The sequence below is a fragment of the Rhea pennata genome, chromosome 2 (assembly GCF_028389875.1).
Source record: "Rhea pennata isolate bPtePen1 chromosome 2, bPtePen1.pri, whole genome shotgun sequence".
Classification (NCBI taxonomy): Eukaryota; Metazoa; Chordata; class Aves; order Rheiformes; family Rheidae; genus Rhea; species Rhea pennata.
The window spans coordinates 22,048,979-22,059,884 of NC_084664.1; positions in this window are offsets into that span (position 1 = coordinate 22,048,979).

Sequence of the window (10,906 nt, forward strand, 5' to 3'; positions counted from 1 at the left end):
TCTGAATTTGATTTAATTGTATTGTTTCCTCTTGGTGTTTCTTTAAACTAATAGTGATAAGCAGACCATCTTATCCTAGCACGCAAGATCTTTGCGGTTTGCATCATCCATTATACAGAATAAAATATGATTAACTGACAAAATAATACACTGGTTATAATGGATAATCACTGATCAGTAACATGGATAAGAATCTACAGCTTCAGCAGAGGAGTCTTTGGAACTAAAGGAATATTTTCTGTTATTAATTTAAAACATTACATGCAAACAGAAGCAGCAAATTCTGTTAGAAATCTCATTATACAACTATAGATATTGTCAGGATATCTGCTAAATGATGAATTAATTCTAAACAGAAAGAGAACCTGACTGTGTACCAATCATTTCTGCAATCCTTGCTGTACAAAGGTGTGAATGCCTTCTATAGACACTTCACATCTGTAATTTTCAGTTTGTAGCATTTTTTTCTAGCTTTTAACTTTTATTGCCTCCAAGATATTCAATCTCAAAGTTTGCCGATCTCCAGTTTGCAGTTTTAAAAATGACAGTCTTTAAGATAACAAGCTGAAAATTTAAAGATCAGATTGAAGTCATGTATCAGGTCTGAAATGCTGACCATTTGGAGGGTCTTGCCTTTATACCTTTATATGACATATATTGTGTTTTACGTTTTCAAAGCATGTTTTGATGTCATGAGTCTGTTAATAAAAATATACATCTAATGGCAACTTCATTTTGAGCTGCATTTCTAATGATATCGATGCTTTTCGTCCTCTAAGTCATGAGTGAGAATATAAACTTGAGGTTTTTTTAACTAGAATTTTATATGATTGATTTTATCAATATAATATCTCACAACTCTAAAATAAAAACATCCATCTTACTGTAGACATTTGATATGGACATCAAATATTTATATATAGAACATGATTTCAATCTACGTAAGAGGTGAACTGTTCTATAATAATACAGAGAGCCCCTTCCTGCAAGTCAATAGTTCATAATAGATATGCCAATACTCTATATTTTGATGGCAGATGGAAGGAAAGGTGAGCTAGAAAAATAGGCTGATGACACTAAATTAAAACATAATGAAGTTTACCAAACATCTTTAAGATTTTAAACCTTAAAATCATGATGGAGCTGGGCAGCATTCAGTACACTGAATGAAGCAAATTGAAAGAAAGGAATTTTATTTTACAAAGGAACTGATACAAAGAAATTAATTCTATCTCTAGAGGAAGTGATTGAGATCAAATAAGATTATGACATGATCTTATTGAATAAACAAGTTTAAATCTCAGGAAAAAGACCCATCTTTTACTTCCCAAGTCCAGTTCCTCCATCCAGTATTCTATGAAGAAGAACAGATGGTAGGACTGGAGCAGGCATAAAGAATTTTAAATATGTATTGTCTATACTTTACTGGTTTCAGGTTATTAAGAGTTTGTTTATGCTGAGGAAACAGTTCAAAATGAATAATGTGTGCAACAGAAAGCATTAATCACTTGTTTGTGGATCACTGTTATCACACTCAATGTTATTAGAATAGCCAAATTGATTAATCCTATCTCCAGTTGCACTGTAATACACAAGTCTTGAAAAGAAATATCTAAATCATCTGTTTTTCCATGTAAAACGTTGTTTCACTTAGAAGTTGGGAAGGGAAGGATAAAGCAAAGAAATCATGCAGCAATACATGGAAAACTAGAAAAAAAAATGAGAACTACAACAGAAGAACTGAAGAATTCAGATTCAGTTTCTACATACTATCTATAAAATACCACCACGCATAGCTGAACTGTACCTAAGCTTCCCTCTCGCAAAAAACAAAGAAACAAAAAGCTTGTTTTCTTTTGCTGCACTGTCCTGGCCTAGAGAAAGGAAAACATGCATCTAAATGAGAAGAATAAGCTCTCTGAACTAGAGCTGGTTACTGAATTCAAAGTATAGTTGGTAAAATTTGTTCTCCACAACATTTGATTGTCCCGTTACCTCACTATGTACTTCAAAACCTGACATGGTTCAGCAAAAATCTTTTTAGGGTTATTTATTAACAGTGTAAAGCATCGAACAACTGTCAAAGTTAGCAGATTTGTACATGGAACCACAAGGAACGTGGCAGCTCTCCATAGGAAGTTCAAGTCTTCAAGAGGCTAAATTAAAGGGTTTTTTTGAAACAAAGAATTGAACAGAGTGAGTACACTTGTTTTTGAGCTTGGCATTAAGCTACGAAAAAGTCGAGCAGGAAGGTTTTGTAGTTTTAGGCTTTTTTTTGTCTGTTTAATATACATCAGGATTTTGATCTTACCTATATTTCTCACACCAGTTCCAAATATATAAATGAAATAGAACTATGCTTTCAGTTATCTTTAAAAGTACACTTAATGACTGTTTTTCCCACCATGTTTTTGCATTTAAGGCTGAATCTAAATTTGAAACAGTAAGAAATGTACCCATGCATTTTGGAATTTTGTTTGGGAAAGTAGAGAACTGAATAGCTTCTTGTGGTGTTCTCCATTCTTCCAAAATAGAACTTCTACTCGGGAAATTTTTACATGCTTAAAATCAAGGTGTCCTACATCACTCACCTGTGTGCACACACACAGCAGGGGGGAGGGTAAAAGGGGAGGCTTATGTGTTTGCAAGGGTGTTGCTTTCTTCCTGCATCTCTCTTACAGAAACAACATCCTGTGTTGGCTTTTCTCCTTTTTGTTGGAAGTGAACATTGCTTAATAGTTGATTTTTAGCCAAATTTTTAGCTCCCCAGTTCATCGTGTAGTCACACGAGTGCTCAAACCGAAACACTGGGCAGGGAGTCACGGCTGCAGTTGAAGTTGCCTTGGTGGCTGAGCACTGGCACATGTTGCCCCAGAGAGGTTATGATCCAGACTTGAATGCCCAAGACTCCAAGCAACCTGACCAAAGTTTGAAGTTGGCCCTGCTTTTGACAGAGCTGGACTAAACCATCTCGAAAGGTAACTTCCAGCCTAAATTATTCTGTGATTCTCGTTGCCACAGAACAGTACCGTTTGACTGACGCAGACTTTCATGTGTCCTCGCCTGTGCACAACAGGTACACTTACACTTTTGAGGCCCTTTCCCTCCTCATCCTTTCCCACTCATCCATTAGCACGAAATCAGTGTCTTTCTGTACTCCTATCAAATACCCTTTAAAACAGTCAGTGGAGCATCCAGAGGCATCCAGTTTTGAACAACTGCTGAACAAGGTATAATATCAGACAATCAATGAAGCTAAGGAAATGCTCTGAATATTCATAACAGCTGAAACTTTCTGTAAACATGAGACACAATGAAGGTTTAAAATAGCACTTCAGGTTCTGGCTAGTAGAAACAAGTTCAAGGAAGAAAGGAAGAGAGCCACAGGAAACTATTTCAGCAAACAACTAATTCTGAAATGGCTGATGCTTACTAGGAAGAGGCTAATTACAAAACCAAATCATAGACAAATTGAGAAGTGTTGTGCTCCATTCAGAAAACGAAATGTGAGGTACACTTAAATAGATAGCATGATGAAAAGTGAAGGCTGAAAAGGCAAGCTCATGATTTTTAAGATAATCTAAAAGGGATCAGATCGAAAATGAAGCATGAGACAAAGATCTCAGAAGAGTTAGATTTGGAATACAATTTTAATAAAGTAGTAAAAAATATGCCAATCAATTGTCACTCAATCAGAAATGAAGCTTGCGACGTACAAGACACAACACTATGAATACAACAAAAATTCCAAAATGCTACCAGAAAAAAAGAGAACAGAGGCAGAAGGACATGCAGTGGGGTTAATGCAGGAATCAAACAAGACAAAAAGGCACATAGAACAGTAAATTGTGTGGCAGACTCCCATACTAAGAATATGCCCATCATTTGAAATTAAATGAAACAATGCAGAGAATCACATAATTTTGCAAATACAGGCAAGCATCAGCAGAGTATAAACAGCCTGAACAAGGCTGGAAACAACGTTATTAACATACTGGAAGGAACGAACAACATTGCAGTAGAAAGTGAACATGCTTTCAGTTTTAAAGGAAACAGAATGCTAATTTCAGGTTTGACACAGATGAACAATCTAGCATTATCAAGACACAGTCATTGTTATCCTTGAGAGAAAAGCCCCAGCTAAATAGATGAAACGTAAACGTTATAGAAAAGATTTTATTCCCAACAGAATGAAAAGGTAACTAAGGCAATGGAAAAGGTGAAATTTATATGGTATATTGGACAGAAGGGGAAAAAAAATCTCGAGTAAGAGATGTGTCATGATCTATGTTTCATCACTGGGGAGCTCTGGTGAGACAGGTATCAAGTGAAAATAACTACAGGAAGAGTTTGAGGATGTTTCTTTGGGTGAAGGCCTGAAAGAGCCCATCCAGGTCATGGTCTTCTGGCACAAGGAGTAGGGGGTGGCTTGAATTATCTGGGGTTTCACTGTAGCTGTGACTCCTCGGCTGAGCTCAGATATGAAGCCAGACAGATGTCTGTCAGTTTTCTCACCTTCTAGTGACTTCTGAACCAGTGGGCTGACGTCTCACCAAGTTCCTGTTTGGTTCTGCACTTCATGATTTGACCCATGCACGTTTAATTTGTTTCCACTTCATCAGAATTCCAGCTACAATAAAAGTAAGGCTTACAAGGATGCCTAGATACAAAAATTTTACATAAACATTTAACTAACCAGTTCATTACACAGAGACATTTTACAATCAATATTAAAAAGAAAAAGAAAAATCTTAGCATCCTACCCAGCCACATGGGATGATAGTTATTTAAATACTACTTGGAAGTGAAGGGCATATACAGGGATAGAATTTTATCTGTGTTTCTCCACTGAAAAAAAATTTGTATTTTTACATCACAAATATTTTATTTAAACAAATTTTATTTAAAAATAAGGGCAATTCTACTCTCAAAAGCATTATTTAACAAAATCAGTTGTGTTCAGAATATCAGTACCACCTGAAAAGGACACAATAAAGTGATAATTGACCTTGACAGCTAGAAGTATCCTTCTTTTCCTTGGAACATTTAACTCAAAGATGCAGTCAATTACTTTCAGGTAATGCCTACTTCAAGGGGCTTATTGCTCAGTTCTTTTGGAACAAAATACATTTACTAGCCTGAATTAAACCTGTTTTCCTGAAGTTCTAATGGTATTTTAGTGCAATTTTAGCAACATTAATAATTCTCTCTGGTCATGCATTACACTTTAAAAAATAAAGCCAACTGACATCTCTGTTTAAAAGCTATCAATTATTTATGAATCTTATAAGTCCTTGTTTCATAACTCTGCATTCATTAGCACGTATCCTAAAATAGATTTATAGGTTCAATGGATAGATTTTGCTTCTCAGACTATAAATCAATTGGGTAACTTTTAATTTAAATCTTATAAATTCCTCATAATTGATGAGGAGAGTCTGTGGGTCTTTAGCTTAAGCCAGGAACACTGGCAGATTGAAAACAAAGCATGGCGGTATGCCATGTTTTATTACTCTGTCACTACAAGAAAAACCAATATAGTCTCTGCCCAGGAATCTTAGAGTTTGTGTTTAGTGCTGAGAAATCCCAGGTGACAAGAAGTCAATAGAACAACAACTGAAAAGAAAGAGACTGGAACATAAAGCCAATGGCTCACACCTGGGCCCCTCATCTATTTCTTGTACAGCACAATTAAAAGACTCCAGTTCCTTTTACTCCCAAAGAAGCTAAATTAGTGAAAGGCAGACAAATCCACAGAAGACAAAAATTATCTGGCTTTAGAATTAAAGTGCTTTTTCCCTCTCCTTACTTGAACTCATTTATAGTCAATCTTTTCTTAGAAAGGTTCTTGGAATCTGTATAGAAACTATCAGAAAAAGTCTTGACTGAATAGAGTAGGCAATCAGATCAGCAGCAGAAGAAAGTAGGTACCATATTTAATTGCTTATTATCCAGATATACACAATTCATGTTCATGTAAGATCTCATTTTTATTGAAGCTGAAAAGCAAAGCAGAAAAAAAAAGTCACAGGAAGCAAGAGGAACTTCCTAAGCGCTTGCAGAGAACAGATGTTTGCAATTGCAGCCAGTCCAACCCTGTTTTCCCTTGCTTCTAATTAAATAGTACTGCAAAAAAGGATGACTACTGATGGGTTGTGTATCCTACTCTAAGTCCTAAAACATTTCCTATAGTGTGTTTATTCTCACAGAGGCAATTGGATTTAATTCTATAGTAATTATTTCCTAATTTTCCTCCAGAAGTATATTACATTTCCTACTGAAAGAAAAACACAGAAACATTCCCCCCCTCCCCAAAACACAAACACAGATCCATCAAGTAGATACTGTCTTGCAGTTTACTGAGAAAAAGCAAAGGAAAAATATTTTGAGATTTGGCATTAATGTTTGAAAGGTGCCAAGTCCAACAGCACCTATTTGACTGGAAAAGCAGTTGATAGGCCTAAGAACAGTGTTTGGGCCTCGATAGGATCAATATTCATGATGTTTAATATTCATTGAGCAGAGGAGAATATGTATCTACATTAACTTCTATTTCGCTATATCAGAGAAATATATACACTTTTTTGCCTTAAACATTGTTATTTGTATTTTCCTACCATTTTATTCTTCAATCAGGGGAAAAACTGTCAAATAATTAAGGCTCAACACCCAGCCCTTTTGAGCAGTTAAAAATAGAGAACGTTGTGGACAGCAGGCATAGCTTGAGGTAATCAGAAGAAAACAATATATTAGGGTTTTAAGAAATAAACAGTGAACATTGCTACAGCAGCATTATAAAAATTATACATCAACTTTGGAATTATATTCTTTTTTGGACAGCTTCATCCTGAGATGGAACAATAAAAGGTCCAGAATATCATAATTCTAATTGCAAACGACAATAGCTTTAAAGCTATCGAACCTCTTCAGTTTTTGTAGCTAGAACTTGCACTAGGCTTTCCACCCACAGAATAAGCGGTTCACCTTTCCTCTCTCCCGTGCTTCCCTGATCGTACCAAACATGGTACCCACAATTTAGCTGTCAATACCCAACCACTTTGTTTTATGTGGGAACTGAAAAGAAATCCTTGATGTCGGCGTTGAAGTTCAAAAGTTAATGCAGCTTTAGCACAGTTAAACCAATCCTTCCCTGCCATCTAGAGGACACGCATTGACCTGCAAAAAGTCTTCACAGTGCCTGAATTCAAGAAAACTACATATAGCAAGTTTCTGTATGAAATGCTTAACCCTACCCAACGAAGTAAAAATAAATCCAGTTGAGGAGTAGTGCAAATATTTTATTAGAGACTGCATGCACAACAGTTTTATTCTGCATAATCCTAAAGAAATTTTCTATAGTAAGGTTCAGTTAAATGCACAGCAAAGATACTAAGGTCACAACTTAATGCTTTTACCATATGCAATCATGTCTTCTGACCTACTCAGCTAAAAGAAAAGCCCTTTGATTTTCCCAGCTACCTCGACAGAACAAGATCTACCTGCTATAAACAAAAGTATGTAACTGCCAACAGCCCATACAGTGAGAAAGACAGAACTGTGATGTCTGTGAACTCAGAAACAGAGGAGAAAGTATTATTCATACAACATGCTAACTCTGAGCCTCACTCTCCCACTTTCACTGTGGGCAAGGCAGAAATGTGATGTGCAACAACCCACTCCACGCAGCGTGCAGACAGTACGCAGCTTTGTATCGCTCTATCTAAGCAGCAAAATATCAAAATACTTCACAATAGAATATCAAGTTAATTTTTTTAAGAAAGCTAAACGTTGTCCCAGGAACTAAATTCGCATTGCCAACATTGGCAATTTGGTCGCATTTTTCATATTTTTTCTTCACTGTCGTCTATAGGGTTCTTTCACATGTCTAACCCTAACAAGGGGAAGGATGAATTCAACTAAACACTAAACTCTGTCAAAAGTGCATTTGTTTTTCCTGCTTTTCCATTTGGATTTCTTTTCCTCTTACTTTTTAGTGAAGGATGTTCAAAAAACAAGAACTGATGCTTCCTGTGGTTGAAGCAATGTTAAATCTCTTTTGGATAAAAGCTAAAGCTTCTTCTGGGATGCAAGGAAGCTAGTGTTCAAAAACACATTTAGTGAACCGGCTACAGTTACACAAAATGCAGGCTCTGCCCGAGTCAAAGGATCTAAGATGAAATATTTTTCCTAACTCTACACTTATGATGGCAGTAACACACTCCTCTGATTCCTCTTCACAAAAAGCAAATTTAACAATTCAAAAAAAATTATTATGATAAAAATTGAGTAGCTCTACTCAAACCTCCTTCATATTCAGTGTGCAGTCTGAGTGAACAAGTAGAAAGAATCACTGACTTGAAGATACTGAAATTCTTCACTACCTAGGCAAGAAATTACCCCTCCCCCCCCAAAAAAAATAAATAAAAATAAAACTTGTAGAGAAAGAATGGTCTAAATTCTTTGGAGAGACTCAGGCTTTGACAAAGATCACAACTACCTCGTGACAAAAGCCAGTGTCACCACAGTTATAGCAGTGTAATCTCCATCTGTACAGGCTTGCACAGAGCAGACACATAAGTTTCACACTAGACCAACACTGCTGTTAAAAAGAAAAAAAAATCATTTTGTATTTCTGGCATTTGTTACACAGAAAAAAGGAAAGTCTCCTGAGATAAAAATAATAGCATGAACTTCAGAATAATCTCAGTAATGATTGGCAAGTTTTAAATTTGATACAAAAGGACTTTGAAATAAGAACTTGAAAACTAAAAAACTACTAGTGCCCAAGGTATCAGAGGAAACTATAACATGTATCTGGAGTGAATATAGCCTGCCCAGATAAACTGCAGGAAATAAACTGAGCCCACATACCAGAAACCATTGCAGGGTTCTGTAGATACGGTTAGTGGATTCTTTAGGTCATCAGCTAAGATCCCAACAATCCCAAGGAGAATTCAGGCTGCTCAGGGTTAAGTATGAACAGACAAACTTATCTAAGGTACTTACGCTATGTAAAACAAATGAGGGAACAGTGAAGCAAGACAGTTGAACAAGGAAAACACAGCTTACTTGGTAACACCTATATTGAATGACCATCTTTTTCTTTTTTTTGTCCAGTAGCTCATATGCCTTTGTCAGTATCTTTAGATAAGATATCAAACAGTAATACTGCATTAAAAAAAAAAAAAAAGACTTTAGAGACAGGATAGAGAAGTAGCAAGAAGCCACCAATAAATCAGAAATTGAGGTAGCTTATTTCCCAAGCCCGACCTCCAGTGGAGAGTACAGGAAGTAAGATGAGGTACACAAAGTAAACTAATAAAAATACACACATAAACAGTGAAAAAACTAGCATACACTCAAGAACCTCTCAAACAGATGGAGCATCATTGCACTTCATGAGGCAAATCGCATTCTGCCAAAAGGACAACTTTTTTTGCCCATGAAATCTGACATTCTTCAACTACAGTATTCTGAAAACAAAGCAGCTTTTAGACAGCCCAAATCTGACATAAATTGAAGACAAGCAACATTCATCTTGTCCTACAGAAGTTCTAGTCTACTAAAACTCCAGTATTCATTGGCTTGTCTTTACAAAGTTCTCTCTTCATTTAACGTATGCTTAGCTTTCCTCTGACTTAAGAAACAAATGTCAGCAATCATTCAAGGTTAAGTCAGTTTTTTAAATATGAAAAGCTTTTTGGAGCTGCTAGGAAAAAGAGTGAAACAAGTTTTATATATAATGTGTTATCTCAAGAAATTAACCCAGCAGGACAAAGATCTCTAAAAGTCTGTCCTTATAAAATAGTGTTAGGGTTGTACAAAAATAGAACATTTTTTTTTCCATTTTCACACTTTACAGAAAACTACTGATCTTGTTCTAAGTATTACATATATATTTATCTACATATTTTTCTCAAGAAGTCAAAAAAAGCCCTAGCCAAATTTCAATATATTTAGAACAGATTACTTGAGCAGAATAAAACTAAACACTTTTTGACTTAAAAAAAAAAAACAAAACAAAAAAGTATTTTTCCACTCCAAACACACATCTAGGTATCTATTAAGCTTTGTAGAGAAAGGAAACAAGTTTGGATGTGGAATTTTATTCTGAAAATTGGAATAAAAATATCGAAATTGCATGCTTCATAGTTTGGCACTTCAGTTTACAAGCAGATCACTGTTCAAAAATCCAATATATGAAAATATAATAAAGAAAATAGGCATATTTGCAAGCTACACTGTATGTGAACTGTAGGATAAGGAAGGGAAATAAAATTGTTTCCTTTTTTCATCCAGAAATGACTCATTTTAACTTGCTAAACAGTGCAGAAGGAAGATCAACTTTTTCCGGTCATTAAAAAAGAAAATTCCTTAAGAAATGGTGATCATCATCATTGAAATAGATGAAAGTTACTTGGAAGAAAAAAAGAACAAAAACAAAATAAAAAACAAAAAGCTGCTCAATTAGCCAGTTTATTTTTTCCAGTACTTATTTAATATAGCTTTCTTCAGTCTTAGAATAATTAGAAAGATTCAGGGAGGGAAACAGGATTCAGGGAGTTAATAAGAACAGCTGCCTTACAGATGAACACATCAGAGGTAGAGGAGGGAAAGTCTAACGTTAAACCCTACTGGAAAAAAGAAGCAAATTCAGTAAGCATAAGAGCTTAAAAAAGTCTGCAAGGACTATTTTCGAAAAGCTGATCCTTTTAACTGCATCAAAGTATGAACAAAATTGCTCAAAGGAGCATTCTCATAGAAGCTGCTAAACAAAGCAAAACTGCTTCTCTCATAAGTCATTACTTTAACGTAAGCAGTCCAATTTTACCATTTAGGCTGTAATGTGTATCTTAGTGTGCTACATTACAATATACTATATTTTGGGTAAAATGGATTATTTAGG